This window comes from Schistocerca serialis, chromosome 9 (assembly GCF_023864345.2).
Source record: "Schistocerca serialis cubense isolate TAMUIC-IGC-003099 chromosome 9, iqSchSeri2.2, whole genome shotgun sequence".
NCBI classification, from domain to species: domain Eukaryota; kingdom Metazoa; phylum Arthropoda; class Insecta; order Orthoptera; family Acrididae; genus Schistocerca; species Schistocerca serialis.
Genome location: NC_064646.1, coordinates 293,059,389 through 293,075,783, shown reverse-complemented (window position 1 = coordinate 293,075,783; position 16,395 = coordinate 293,059,389). Strand labels below are relative to the sequence as shown.

Sequence of the window (16,395 nt, the reverse complement as noted above, 5' to 3'; positions counted from 1 at the left end):
TACTTTAACTATTGGCACAGCCTTCATGATAAACACGCACAAAGATGGTGTTAGTAGGTGGCACCAGGATCGTCGATTTTATCGTGGAGCGACCTATAAACACAGTGGACTGATGAGAGGAATAGATTAAACCTTGAATCAGTGAAAGGTCTGTTGATGGTCCAATATAATTTAAAAGAAATTTCGTGTTTGTCGTTTTACAATTATCTGTTAAGTATGCCTAAACTTCTGGAAAAAGTTGGTTCCTCTGAGAAGTATCAATAATTGTTAAGGAATGTATGTATGTTATGTCTATAAAAAATAAATTCATTTGTAAGAATTGAACGTATATTTGATGGAGAATACTGCAGGTGAGGATAACACCCATCAGCTTTGGACAAATCACATGAAAGTAGCCAATCAGAAGTGGCGTTTAGGCAGCCGTCTTTGTTAAATCTTAAAACTATGCATAAATATAAAAACAATTGATGCCACACTCTCACCACAATCAATGTTTTTAATTTAAAATACAAAAATATTGCTCTGGGAATCACCACCTGACCACCAGTAACAATTAACTACTAGTTTTACTGGTAGTTCCCGGCAGTCACGTGACTTGTCCAAAACTGATGGGTGTTATCCTCATCTGTAGTTGACCTGTTTGATGTGTCCTCTTTTTTCTTCCTTTGTCCTCCTTTTAGAAGCTGTTTGTCCTCCTTTTTAAACAATTGCATCTGGTCACCCTACACATGTGGAACAAGTCAATAACAATAAGTAACTGGATAATGGCAGTAAGCAGATGAATCATCAATTTATTTTCAACATGTAGTTTCTTGAGCAACGATGTTGCATTTTTCCAAGAGGCATGTGCACTGTCCATTCTTGCCGACATTGAAATAATGAATTGGTGTGTCAAAAGCAAGTTAAGCATGAATGAGTAAAAAATGAAGTAAAATCTCAGAAATGACATCTAAAAACTACACTCCGTAAGATTATGTGATGTCGACTGGCCGCCATGTCAACCTCTGCCTTACAGCACCATGCGAATGTGGTGTTGAGGGACATGGTGTCAGTACAACACTCTCCTGGCCATTGTTGACTTTTCAGACCTTAGACCCACCACTTCTCATGCAAGTAGATCTTCAACTGTCATCATGATTACAGCCTGTTCCAGTACTCCCACTTCGGAAAGTTCCCTGCCAATACCAGTATTTGAACCATGGTCCTCTACGTGAGAGTTAGATGTGTTGGCCAGTTGATTACAGAGACGGACCAAAAGTGGCATCATCCTTAAAAAATTAAATATTATGTGCCACCTATACCATGAGAAATAATAAATTAAATTTACATTTCTACAGCCAGAATGACTCACCTTCGCAGTCGAGGTCATTAACAAACAATTGTGCAGTGATCCTGGATTTGAAGATGAGCTGGCTCGATTTCTAGTGCTAGAAAAATTTCACTTCCAGTATTTGACTGGCAAGGGGAAAAGAGGGGTGACATAAACTTTCTGACCATTTGTCCTTGCGCCAATGTCTTGGATTAAGTTCCAAACCTCTCATCAGTGTCTTGTGAAGTGAGAGCATGGGAGATTGTTAGTCATGATCCATGTGGTGGAAGGATACATTAAGCTTGACTGCTCCCCTGGTGCTATTCTAGAGGAGCAGGAAAGGTGCTGGCACAGGGTTTCATCCTATACCTTTCTTTCATCCATAAGAAAACAAACTCAACACTACACTGTACAAACACTCTTCACAGTCATCCACATGACGCAGGTACCAACTTGGCCCTTCATAACAGATTAAAGAAAGGCAATGCAAGGACTTGGCTTAGAACGGTGAAGCAGGATTCCTGCAGCCTCTCCCCTATGCTTATTTCCTGAGTATTGGATTACTCTGACTTTGACAGTCAAAATATTCTGGACAATGCCTACCTCAGAAGGACAGAAAGATTACATGCCAAGAAACTCAGTATTACAATAAAATGATATGAAGCTGCCAATGGACTGAGTGACGAAACATCTACATGTGTGCCGGCCGGAGTGGCCGTGCGGTTCTAGGCGCTACAGTCTGGAGCTGAGCGACCGCTACAGTCGCAGGTTCGAATCCTGCCTTGGGCATGGATGTGTGTGATGTCCTTAGGTTAGTTAGGTTTAATTAGTTCTAAGTTCTAGGCGACTGATGACCTCCAAAGTTAAGTTGCATAGTGCTCAGAGCCAAGTCATCTACATGTGTACACCTTCCTATTAAGAAGGATGTTGATGGTGAGAGTTCCGTTATGGAAATGTTGCTTACCTAGAGACCGAAAAAGTCACCCTCCCAGTTCCTACGTCACAAGGTGTGCAGATCTTTATAGACCTCAAATGGCTATTGGTATAACAAAACAGTCACATGACAAAAAGCTCTAGATAGAAATAGTAAATATCAGAAGTCAAGGTCATGTTACAGCTAATATTGTCTCACAATTACTGTACACTTAATGGGAAAGTTCACAAACAGAATGAGGGTCTTGCCATGGGCATATTTCTCAAGCATCTGGAAAGAAAGTTCTTTAATGAAGACAATAGACTCAAAAGTAAAATTGTATATTACTGGAGATATGTTGATGACATCTTGCTGCTATTTGATGGAACAAAAGATGAGCTCAAAGAACTACTAGCAGTTTTCAATTCTTTCCACAAAAATATAAAATTCACAATAGAACCTGAGGACAACAAAGGCATAAACTTCCTGCATCTTAAAATCACCAATCACCAACAAAAACATAAGTTAAGCATACACAGAAAACGCACATACGCAGACATAAGGCTGGACAACTCATCATGCCATCCCACCATACAGAAACGTGCTGCATTTATGTCCATGCTACACAGAGTACACTCCCTTGATTTAGAAGAAAACACCGCCAAGATTTGAGATAGATAGAATACAGAGCATTGCCATAAGTAATGGCTACACAGCAAAAACAATTGACAATATAAGCAGACAAATACACAAAAGCAAGACAACGAATGGACATAGTGTGAAGAAGAGAAAATATTCGCCAGTATCGCATACCTGGGCCCCATATCACAAAAAATCGCCAAATTTTTCAGAAAAACAAATGAAACAGTTGCATTCTCAACCAATAATAAGTTAGGAAACTTACCCATCCATAACGTAAACTCAAATACACAAACGTACAACTACAGCGGAGTTTACAAAGTATCATGGCCCAGTTCTCCTGCCTACTATGTAGGGAAAACAGGCAAAAACTTTAAGGCCCGTTTTCAAGATCATGTAAATGTTTTCAGGCTCAAGAATTTCGAAAAATCAGTCATTGCACAACATATGTTGGAAACGAAACATGTCATCAACAGCCTAGAAAACAATTTGATACTACTACATAACGAAGCCACAAAATCAAAAAACAAGAATCTATGTTAAATGAACAAACAGATTTCGTGAGCCATAGCTATTTCAGTAATTTTAAAGACCTGCTCTAAAGTGATATCTTGCATATGTCAATCGTTTAATAATTATATCTTCAGCACTACAAATAAATTCATCTTTGACAACACCATGTACATAAACATCTGTGAAGTGTTTATAAACATGTGTGTACAAATGTGCCTCTTGGATGAAGTAACATGTACTAAAACGACGGAGAAAAGAATATTTGCCGGTGCTAAAACGTTAAAAATGCATTCCTTGGATTATGGGGTAAGTTAACACTGTCCATTTTCCACTATTTTGCGCACATTTTCCGCATTCGAATTACGAAATACATAACCTAACATTAAACCTTTTCGTGATAGGAATATGCATTTCACCTGATTCAGGAGAAGAAATAAAACGTGTATTAAGACAAATTACACCTGACTATGGACCCACAGGGTCCGAAATGCATCGTATTGTTAATAAACACGAAAAATTTGTGACTGAAGGCGTTGTTTAATTCATTCCTCCAATGATTCCAGTTCCTGTTCCTCTTGCAAACAGAGCAAGTGAAAAAGATTATCTGTATGCCTCCATGAGAGTCCTAAGTTCTCTTATCTTCGTCGTGCTTACTTGAACTTTACGTTCATAGCAGTAGAATCATTCTGCTGTCAGCTTCAAATGCCTGTCTCTAAATTTCCTTGATAGCGTTCTCGAAAAAAGCATAGCCTCCCCTCCAGGGGTTCCCATCTGAGTTCTCGAGGCATCTCCGTATACCTGCGTGTTGATCGAACCTTCTGGTAACAAATTTAGCAGCCTGCCTCTGAATTGCTTCGATGTCTTCCTTTAATTCGACCTTAGAATCCCCAAACACTCAAGCAATACTCAAGAATGGGTCATAATAGGGCTTTACATGTGGCCACCTTCACAGTTGATCCACACTTTCCTTAAACTTCTTCCAATAAACTGAAGTCAACCATTCGCCTTCTATACTACAATCCTTACATGCTCTTTCCATATCTTATCGCTTTGTAGCATTACGCCTAGATATTTAATTGACATGACTCTGTCAAGTAGAACTCTACTAACGCTGTATTCGAACATTATGGGTTTATTTTTCCTCCTCATCTGCATTGACTTAGATTTTCCTGCAGTTAGAACTAGCTGCCATTGGTCACCAACTAGAAATATTGTCTAAGTGACCTTGCATCCTCCTCTAGAGTTCAACGACGTCACTGTCCCGTACACTGCAGCGTCATCATTAATCAATCACAGGCTGCTGCTCACCCTGTCCGCCAAGTCAGTTATGTATACAGAAAATAAGAGCATTTCTATCACACTCCCCTGAGGTTCTCCTGTTCTCTGATGAACAGTCGCAGTCGAGGATAATGTATTGGGTTCTGTTACTTAAGAGGCTTTCGAGCCATTCACACAACTGGGAACCTTTTCTGTATGGTCGTACCTTCGTTAATAATCTGCACTGGGCATGGTGTCAAATGCTTTTCGGAACGGTAAATGAAGAAGAATTTCAGCAGTTGCTGTTTCAGCCATGTTTAAAATCTTGAAATATGTACCTGCCCAGGTTTCAAAGGCTGTTATGAAATACATGGGCATCTCATTTAAAATCCTGAAAACAGGTATGGCTATTGACTTCACTAAACAGTGTGATGAACGCCATTTGACACCAAATTACGTGATGCTTTTAATAAAAGAATTTTAATAAATCTTTATCCTGCAACTGTTTTGGCTGTCATCATTTACTGTGAAGAATTTCAACAGTTGTTGTTTCTGCCATCTTGCTTTTCAGGACCCTAGGAATATGGGATCTCCCTGTTACCCTTCGCAGGACATCATGTAAGAAAACGGTATGCTGAGAATCGCACATGCGACGCTTTCTACAACCGTGCTGATTCATGGACAGAAGCTGTTCCGTCTCAAGGAAATTTATTATATTCACACTGAGAGTATGTTGAAGAATTATGCAGCAAACCGATGTTAATGGCATTGGTCTGTAATTTTGCGGGTGTGTTGCTGTACCCTTCTCATATACGTCTTTTTCCATTCATGTGGAACTCTGCGCTGGACTAGAGATTCACTATAAATGCAAGTAAAGTAAGGGGTCAATGCCGCAGATTACTCTGTCTAAAACCAAATTGGGATTCCATCCGAACCTTACAACTGTTTTGTTTCCAACTCTTTCAGTTGTTTCTCTATGCCAGAGATACCTATTACTATGTCTTCATACGGGAGTCTGTGTGATAGTCAAACGACGGTATGTTTGTGCGATTCTCTGTGTGAACAATTTCCTAAAGGGGAAATTTAAAACTTTGGCTTTCGTTTCGCTGTCTTCTACTGCCATACCGCACTGGTCAATGAGTGAGTGGATTAAACCTTTCTCATTGTTAGCGATTTTAAGTATGACCAGTATTTTCTCGGGTTCTCGGCAAACTCGTTTGCTAAGTTACGATGGTGGTAGCTGTACGTTTCGTGCATTAATCTTTTTACAGAGGCATGAATCTCTACTATCTATAGCCTGTCGTAGCCCGCCCGGTTGACCGTGCGGTCTAATGCACGGCTTTCTGGGTGGGAAGGAGCGCCTGGTCCCCAGCACGAATCCCCCCCGGCGGATTTGTGTCGAAGTCTGGTGAACCGCCCAGTCTGTGGATGGTTTTTAGGCGGTTTTCCATCTGCCTCGGCGAATGCGAGCTGGTTCCCCTTATTCCGCCCTAGTTACATTATGTCGGCGATTGCTGTGCAAACAATTTCTCCACGTATGCATATGCCGCCATTACTCTACCACGCAAACATGGGGGCTACACTCGTCTGGTGTGAGACGTTTCCTGGGGGGTCCACTGGGGGCCGAACTGCACAATAACCCTGGATTCGGTGTGGGGCGGTGGAGGGGTGAAGTGGTCTGCGGTAGTCATCGCGGGGTTGTGTACCACTGCAGCTACGATGGGGATGGAGCCTCTCCGTCGTTTCTAGGACCCTGGTTAACATACAATAAATACAGTAGCCTGTCGTCATTTGCGCGTTTTCTTTTATCCGAGAGTGCAAGAGGCTTTGCTTCATCGGTATTTTTCGAATTTCGCTGTTAAACCACGGTCGGTCTTCTCCATTCTTAATCCACTTATTCGAACTTATTTTACCAGGGCACGATCTGCAATTCGTTTAAATTTTTGCCCATAATGCCTCTATGTCCATCATAATGGAACTAAATGGGTAATAGGTAACAACTGTCAGGCCCTAGTTTAAAGTAGAATATTATGTTACATTTATTTTCATTTGTAGAAGGTGTATTAATTTGTACTGTGTGCAAGGTCGTAGCCAAAGGGAGGAGGAGGTACAGGGGGTCCAGACCCCCTCCTTATCACCTAAGTGAAATTACACGCCCTTTTGTTGCATGTAAAGCAACTGAAAGATATTTTGAGTTTCAGTCATACGACGAAAAAGGAATACGCACTATCAGTAGTCAACAAGGCCGTCGATAGAATTTAACTGTCGAGATATCGATAGCAATATTGGCTATTGTCCGTTCACACTTAGATCAACTACTGTACATTGTTGACCTAACTTGAGCCATTTGTTATTTTATTAAATAGTTCAGTTCTTACTTGCAACTGAATCTAGTGCAAGTGCTGCCGTTTGTTGTTTTTGTGCTGTGTGCTGTTGTGATAGTTTCGCTTGTGGATATGTTGGTAACAAGAAAGAAGAGGGAAACCCATTATGATTCTTCCTTTAGCGATATGGTAAGTTAAGAATATGTACACTCTACTACAATAGCCCAATACCTGTCTATAGCAGTTTAATGTTAACACTGGAGTCGCTATTTAGGACTGTTAGAACACTAGGGTTGAAATATTTCATTATTTTGTGAGGCAGCGTAGCGGCAAATATCATTACAAATGACATTAAGCTAAAATCAGTGCATAAAAATACACTTGGATTTGCAAGTGTCGCCCAAAAATCGCATTGGTCAACAGAAATGTCGCCCAAATGGCGGTGGTTACATGTCTTTAAAAAAATTGCTCAAAATTCTATCATTAATAGCCCAAAGGGCAAACTAGCGCCAAATCTACTCACCTGGACAGTACTCAATTAAGAAACTAGTTCCGATATAGAATGTTGCCGAGGGGTTTGTGCAGAGGGGAAGGGACATGTGATGACAGCACATTCCGTTGTTCGTTGATTTCTTTTTCAGTGTGCTGCATCAGTTCGTCCAAGTCGGCTGCGCCCTACATCCATCCCCTAAACCCAACCTCCATTTCGTTGGACATACAGGGTGCTTATAATTAAAGTTAAACTTCCAAAACGCTGTAGAAATAACACCACTGGTCAGAATGACGTCAAATTGCAACGGAATGTTATCAGAGGAGGAGGAAAAAGTATGGCAGAATCAAAAACAAAATGTGTGAAAATTGATCAGTAGATGGCGCGGTATGTTTCAGAATACATAAATGAGAACACTTTCATGCGCACGACCCATTGAAGTTGGTATAAACACGCCGGGTACACGGCTTTTCCTCGTTTCGCGTCTGTGGCGTTCGCCATGACTGTCTCGATGCAGCATGGTGCTCTGCTTGTAAAGCTGTATTAGAAGAATGATGACTGTGCACGCGTCACTCTGCAGAAGTTCCGGACAATGGAGGGTGTGAAAAATGCGTTGGTCAGATGACTGCCATGCGTCTGGAGAAAATGATTCGAACATTCAAAAAGATGGGTTCTTTTGGTTTGCAACCCAGTAGAGGTAAAAAACGAACTGTGGAAGCAGTGGCCACAGGAATGCTGCAGGAGATGAGTGGTGGTGTGCAAGCGTGTAGTGCATGGAGAATTGCGCGAACATTGGACATGCCCGTGAACATGGTGCGTAAAATCCCATGAAACATCCTTTTTTGCTATCCATTCAAAATTACCTATGTGCACGAGTTGCTTCCCGTTGATCTGACAGCAAGAGAGACCTTTACTTTAGAATTTCTTGCTCGCATGGAAATGGATAATGATTGGCCGTGGAAGATTTTGTAGACAGACAAATCCCATTTCCATCTGACAGGATATGTCAGTATACAGAATTGTCGAATATGGGCAATGGAAAATCTACACAAAAATCAACCAGTACCACTTCATCCTGAAAAGGTCACTGAGTGGTGCGGGTTTACAGCATCAGGGCCATATTTTTTCGAAGAGAGAGGTGCTTCCAGTCCTGTTACCTGTACTGTCACTGGTAAGTACTGTGAATTTATTTTGCGCAACCAGCTGTCCAACACCGTGGATGTGTGGATGGGATCATTTTTATGCAAGATGGCGCACTTCCACACATTGCAAATCCAGTTAAGCAGTTGCAGAAGAGCCATTTCGGAAATGCTAAAATTATCAGCCGCAATTTCCCTATAGACTGGCTGTCCCGATCGCCTGATCTTGATCGTTGTGACTTATGGCTGTGGGGCTATCTGAAAGATATTGTGTCCAGTGTTCCGATTGCAAACTTAGCTGCACTGAAAAGACGCATTGTGCAACATATTCGGAACTTTACCTGGGAAACACTTTGTTCAGCTGTGGGACATGCTGTTCCTCGATTTCAACTTGTTGCAGAAAACAGTGGACAACATATTGAACATGTTTTGTGCCAGTCACACGGAGATTAATAATACGATTTGATTTTGTTTGATGATTTAAAATTAAAATACGATGTAACTGATGCTTTTTATGCGGTTTTTGGCCTCAGGACAATTAAAAACCGATTTTTCCCGTGTGATGTGATATGACCTTGCCATGGTGGATGGGCTTACGTAAGTAACAGTATCACACCTGTACACCCATGCACACTGAGTGGTACAGTTTGTTTAACTTCAAACGTACACCTTAGGCATTGTTGTATGATTCATTTGTCATTTGTAGTCGAACATTATTAAATTATGATGCTTACAGCGCCATCTATTGCTACATTTTGTAACTATTTATTTTTCTTTTGCCATACGTTTTCCCCCTTCTCTGATAATATTCCGTTGCAATTTTGACGTCATTCTGACCAGTGGCGTTATGTATACAGCGGTTTGAAAGTTTAACTTTTGTTATAATCAAAATGGCTCTGAGCACTATGGGACTTAACATCTGAGGTCATCAGTCCTCTACTTAAACCTAACCAACCTAAGGACATCACACACATCCATGCCTGATGCAGGATTCGAACCTGCTACCGTAGTGGTCGCGCGGTTCCAGATTGAAGCGCCTAGAACCTCTCGGCCATATCAGCCGGCTATTATAATCACCCTGTATTTTTATGTTCTTGTAGTACTATAATAACTGAACTCAACAATTCCATGCATAACTACACTACTGGCCATTAAAATTGCTACACCAAGAAGAACTGCAAATGAAAAACGGGTATTCATTGGACAATTATATTATACTAGAACTGACATGTGATTACATTTTCACGCAATTTGGGTGCATAGATTCTGAGAAATCAGTACCCAGAACAACCACCTCTGGCCATAAAAACGGCCTTGATACGCCTGGGCATTGAGTCAAACAGAGCTTGATGGCGTGTGCAGCTTCAACACGATACCACAGTTCATCAACAGTAGTGACTGGCGTATTGTGACAAGTCAGTTGCTCGGCTACCATTGACCAGACATTTTCAATTGGTGAGAGATCTAGAGAATGTGCTGGCCAGGGCAGCAGTCGAACATTTTCTGTATCCAGAAAGGCCCGTACAGGTCGTGCATTATCCTGCTGAAATGTAGGGTTTCGCAGGGATCGAATGAAGGATAGAGCCACGGGTCGTAACACATATGAAATGTAACGTCCACTGTTCAAAGCGCCGTAAATGCGACCACCACGTTGTGCGTGTGTGCTTTCTGCATCGTTTGAAGTTTATAATGTCAAGAGTTTTTGTTGTGTTTCACCATTTGTTGATAGTGTAATAGCGATGGTGAATTACTGTTGTTGCTACGGATGCAAAGAAAAATATGTGAAAGGAGGGACAGTAACTTTTCATGGGTACATACCATGTAGCTCTAATTATAGTTATCGTATTAGTAAGAGACTCTGTGTATGTTTAAAAATTTCGAGACGCATTATAATTAAGGCTTGATTCTGTAGACCTATTTTTCTACGATTTTATGACTATATAATAGATATTACGGCTCGTACAAAACCTTACAAATAATCGCTTCCTTTCGTAAATTCGCTAGTGGAACAGGAAAGAATATGATTAGTTGTTTCACCAAATACTATCCTCCATGCATTTATCAGTGACTTTTCGATTATGTATATAGATTACTCAGTGTACTATTTAGTTAATAAACTGGGAGCAAGTCCGTAAAATGCTTTAAATAAATACTTCAAAGTGTCGCCAGTAAGAAAAATTGTGCTTTAGGTCGCAAAAACGAGAAAATAAATACGCAGAAATGGAGAAAAAAAGGACGAATTCGGTGTTTTTCCGACACCTGCAAAAGTACTAGCGTACTATCAAGTCGTTTCGCAAGACTATCACTGCAAAAATGTACGTCAGGCTCTGTAATACTATAAAGTGCCGTATCATACCGAAAACTACCAAAAATCGAGTGCATCTGAACTGTGACACCTATCGCAAAGAAGCAGAATGTAATATCACTTGCCCTTAAAAGTTACGTAGCTGGTTTATTCCCGGTATCAAATGGATACTGTTAAAATGTCTGCACAACATATATAAAAATCCACGACACGTACGAAAAGAATCCGTCTGTACTAGGGATGTAGTGAAATTCTAAATATACACGACGTCCCGAGAACATGTGACCAGGATGGCAATGTATGTTGACAACACAAAATCTGTTCTGCGCATGTGAATGCTCACTCCAGAGATATTTACTCTATGGAGACTCCTAGACTAAAAACCATAGCGACAAGACGGCTAGCGATCGTCATTTCGTATCATGTATTTGAGCATAAAGATGGCTCAGATTTTACTACAAGTAGGTGTCCTACTGTGAAATACCTTATTCATAATGTCCTTGAATAGTGAGTTCAAATGTCACAGGTCTAACGTATTTGTAAATAAACTTCATATAAACGTCAGTATATGTTGTACATTGTAATGGAGTTTATTAGCACGAAAGACTGTGTAACCATATTATCATGGAGAAACATGAACCCATTTATGAGGTTGCATACAAGAGAAGTCAATTTGAAATGAAGGTTCTAATCAGTGTTGAGATATCGGAACTGTAGAACACAGTATTTGTGTATTCCGTTTTGTTTTATAAATAAATGTGGTTGCTAAACTTGCAAGTTGACCGTTGAAATAATAATTTTAAAAAGTTCTTGATCACCTAAGGAAGGTGAAGAATTTTAGTGAAATGAGAGATACTTTAATAAAATTTGAGGCTGAATTGAGGAACTTGGGATGCTTTGAGTACTGAAGGAATTCTGTCTTGGTGCCAGAGAAATCGTGAATTTAAATTTAAAATTGTAGTAGGAGAAAGACAGCCGTTGACAAAAGAGATTTGAACCAGCTTTGCTTTATAAATTATTCAACCCAACATTAAGATTCTTATGTTCTGTGGCAGTGAACCTTTTATTAGAAGACTGAGTTGGTTTGTTAGCAAAGAGACAGTACATTATATTCGAATTTTAATTCATTTGGCAATAAAGTGAAGTTATTATATTACCAAATAAAGATGTATTTGATTCAGCATTTGAGTATTTCTTTTTACATAATTGAGAAAATGTATTATCGTTTCTTAAGAAAAGCTCTCTTTGTTTAATTTTGTAGACCAAAAACTATTTGTATCTAGGCCTCGTGAACCGAAATATGCACATAAAATTAAAAAGTAAATGTCTCTGTTTTCAGAGTAAAATCAAAAACGAGTCTTTCTAAGGTTGTCTGTAACAAACAGGGCCTTCCATTTGACAAATTCCTGTGTAAGTCTTTGCTGTGTGGCCTCTGATCAGTACTTGTCGGTAAAAGTAGGAAGTCCTCGTTATTGAAACCACTGCCAACCTGTGCGACCAAACACTGGGTGGTGCTCATTGCGTACTTGTTTTACAACAGCCTTCAAAACTGCATAAATTAAACGCATTTGAGCATGTACATCTCTTTAATACGCTGTTACGAAACTCAGCTGATTGGTACGACGTAAGAGTGTTGTGGCAGTTAATGAAGTTATCTCTAAATTTTTCCATAGTCACAACAAGTTGTAAGTGAGTAGTGGCGCATGAATGTAGTTTACTTAGAATATTGTGCATTGTGAGATGTAATAGAGTAGAAAATAGAGTGAAAAAAATTACAGATATTACCAAGTTATCTGCATCCCATAAACGAATGAAAACCGAAAGTGTGTTTACTGAAAATTATAAAACACAGTATCTACAATTCAGTATCACAAGAAAAGGGCTAGGCAAGTTCAAATATGTCTATTAAAAAAACAGTAATTGTATTGGTGGAGGAAATATCGACCTAGCCAGTACCTCAGTACCTCTGCTGGATTGAAGTGCTTTGTTGAAAAGGACTGTAATCTCTTGGTTAGTATTTCCAATGTCAGAAATTATATCAAGGAAAAGGGTAGTGACTGTTCCATAATGTATAAGATTCTGATGAATACGTGGTAACCTGATAAAAAATTATAGAATAATAAATGAAAAGCACCAGTTTGCTTTTGTTCTACAATATTACTTTTATTGTTAACTGGTTTTCGGCTTACAAGGCCATCTTCAGACATTTACTGAGTATTATCACCAGGGTTGTGATATCCAGACAACGCGATTCTTGTACCAACATGATGAAATTCTAGTATATATATATATATATATATATATATATATATATATATATATATATATATATATATATATACTACGAATAAAAAAATTTCAAAATGTACGAGAATTTTTACTAAAATACGAGAATTTCATGATGTTGGTACGAGAATCGCACTATCTGGATATCACAACCCTGGTGATAATACTCAGTAAATGTCTGAAGATGGCCTTGTAAGCCGGAAACCAGTTAACAATAAAAGTAATATTGTAGAACAAAAGCAAACTGGTGCTTTTCATTTATTATTGTATAATTTTTTATCAGGTTGCCACGTATTCAACAGAATGTTATACATTATGGAACAGTCACTATCCTTTTCCTTGATATACTAGAATTTATATATATATATATATATATATATATATATATATATATATATATATATATAGTTTTACAAAACCTTATTTACAAATAAATAAAACTATGAACAAGAATTTGTAATTATGAAACAAATTCGATGTCTTCATCTCCTTCTTCCTGTTTCGTTTTATAAAGAGTGTCCGACATCATTTTCTCGTACATTTCGTGTGTTGGCTCAGAAGTTACACATGTTCCGTTGTTTCCTGGTCGTTCTTTAATGCATTCAGAGGCAAGAAGTGCTCTTCAGTGTACTGGTTTGGAGTCTGTTCCTAATTTTGGTTTTCATGAGCTTTACCTGAAGTTGAACATGAAACTTCAAGAACCTGACAAGTATGAAATCATATTATTAACTAGTTATTAGGTTCATTGCTTTACATACCTTAGAAAAAAACTCTTTCGCAGTCTGCATTTGAACGAGCTAAACTCAAAATTGAGAAAGCGAAAACGCTCAATTCCTTAAATTCTTCAGATTCGTTACTTAATATATTCCACATTTTATCTGGTGATTGTTCCTTTTGTAGTGAATCTGGGAGAGAAGCCAAAACCAGGAGGAGACGCCTCCAGTGGTCATCTGTACTTTGTGCTAAATCGAGATCTGAGGGAGGAATTATACATCGCAACAGTTCCATTAAAGGCATGAGTGAAGGTGTTGTATCTCGGAAACTTTGTGACAGGACATTTGTAGGTCTGAGTGTCTGTAATATTTGAGAATTAATAGCTCTCATTAGGTATGCCACACATAAACACACAAATGTATAGAAAACAATAAAACACAAATTATATATGATTTCAGGCAAACGAGGTGTACTCATCACAAGAAAGTTCCTGCATCGATGATAAAAATCCTTGATATCACTGAGATTTTTTCCCATGACAGAAGTGCGTTTCATGAAATACAGAAGTATTTCTGTAGAGAGAACTCTAATCTTGTCATGAAGGTCAACAATTACTACTGCTCTAGACTGGAAATACTCGTTGAAAGTAGTAAATTTTGGTAGAATCCACTTTAAGAACATATAATACATTTTTGCAAAGGAGTCATGTAAACAGTTAAAAACTTGTTCAGCACTTAGAACTCGCTCAGAAAGCCATTTTTGGTTAAAAAAACAGCATTAGAGCATTCCAGTTTTCCAGCACTGTCCTAACAACCGCGATCATTGACAGCCAACGTGTCTGTGAAGGATGTAGTAATTTGTGTGGTTCCAAGTTTAAAAATACCTGGAATAAAACATAATGTTTAGCCTATATCCACACGATCGGACGTAAAATAAAGTCTATGATATATAAAATGCTACAATACCTGAAATTCCTTGAACTCTGCCTGCCTCTTCGCACTGAGTTTGAAAAAACCATAAATATTCCTCGCGAGGTCCTCACAAGCTCTTGGAAGGTTCTTGCACGCCTCGCTTGCGCATATTGCACCGAATGACAGACACACTTCATTAAAAAAATTCCCAGGCAGCTATCTCGGAATCTGCTTGCAACAGAATTACGAACTCCCATCATAGTAATGCAACCATCTGCTCCAAAGCCAATAATATTGGCAAATGGAATGTTATGCTGTTTAAACGTTTTTACTACACCATTGTAGAGATTTTCTGCAGTAGAAGCTTTCTCAACATTTAAGTCTCCATCTTCATAAACTTTATATAGCTCCCAAAACTTACTTTCAATACAACCTGTAAAAGGAGAAGTGATACAAAGTGGTAACTTAACAGGAAAATTTATTTTAGAATTAATTTAGTTATTATTTCAAAACTAGCTCTTACTCTTACTCACCTGAATGCTACAATACCTGAAATTCCTTGAACTCTGCCTGCCTCTTCGCACTGAGTTTGAAAAAACCATAAATATTCCTCGCGAGGTCCTCACAAGCTCTTGGAAGGTTCTTGCACGCCTCGCTTGCGCATATTGCACCGAATGACAGACACACTTCATTAAAAAAATTCCCGGGCAGCTATCTCGGAATCTGCTTGCAACATAATTACGAACTCCCATCATAGTAATGCAACCATCTGCTCCAAAGCCAATAATATTGGCAAATGGAATGTTATGCTGTTGAAACGTTTTTACTACACCATTGTAGAGATTTTCTGCAGTAGAAGCTTTCTCAACATTTAAGTCTCCATCTTCATAAACTTTATATAGCTCCCAAAACTTACTTTCAATACAACCTGTAAAAGGAGAAGTTATACAAAGTGGTAACTTAACAGGAAAATTTATTTTAGAATTAATTTAGTTATTATTTCAAAACTAGCTCTTACTCTTACTCACCTGAATCTTTGTCATAAAAGCGGATCGCCACGCAGGAATTTTTCACAGTTCCAATACCGGTGGATTCGTCCGACATTATGCTAAATTTGGCGTGTTGTAGTTTTTTCGCCAACACTTCTTTGTGTGACGTCCCAATAACATTAGAAACAATGGCACGTGCTTTGTGCCATTTAAGAGTCATTGCCCTTGCAATAACCGAGTCTGGAAAAATATCTTTAACAAACCGCATAAACGGTCAGCAGCTAAAAATGCCACATTATGTTCTGCTAAGAATGCTGATAATTTGATTTCAGCTTTAGCAACCTTCCTCTTAACTCGTTGTGCGTTTGTGACAAATTGAGCAACTGAAGGCTGTCGCACAGTAGCAGACTGCACCATGTTTAGGTGCTTCTTACTTCTGGAATGGTTTTTAATATTCTGGATTTCGGAAACAATGCTGGTATTGCAATATCTGCATCGCGCCCTGAGCGGATCACTATCGCGCACCAGCCAATTAGTTAAATCTGGCATATGTAGCCACACATCACGAAATTTTTGTTGTCGATGGACAGGCCGTTCTGTCTTCGA

At 39.0% G+C, this 16,395-nt stretch overlaps 1 long non-coding RNA gene across 1 annotated transcript; it reads left to right on the top strand.

The window, feature by feature from the left end:
- The first annotated feature begins 3,564 nt into the window (after nt 1-3,564).
- On the top strand, nt 3,565-3,903 carry LOC126419287 (uncharacterized). The gene is made up of 2 exons (XR_007575957.1): nt 3,565-3,680; nt 3,776-3,903. It is a non-coding gene; the product is annotated as an uncharacterized LOC126419287 (long non-coding RNA).
- Nucleotides 3,904-16,395: the final 12,492 nt, after the last annotated feature.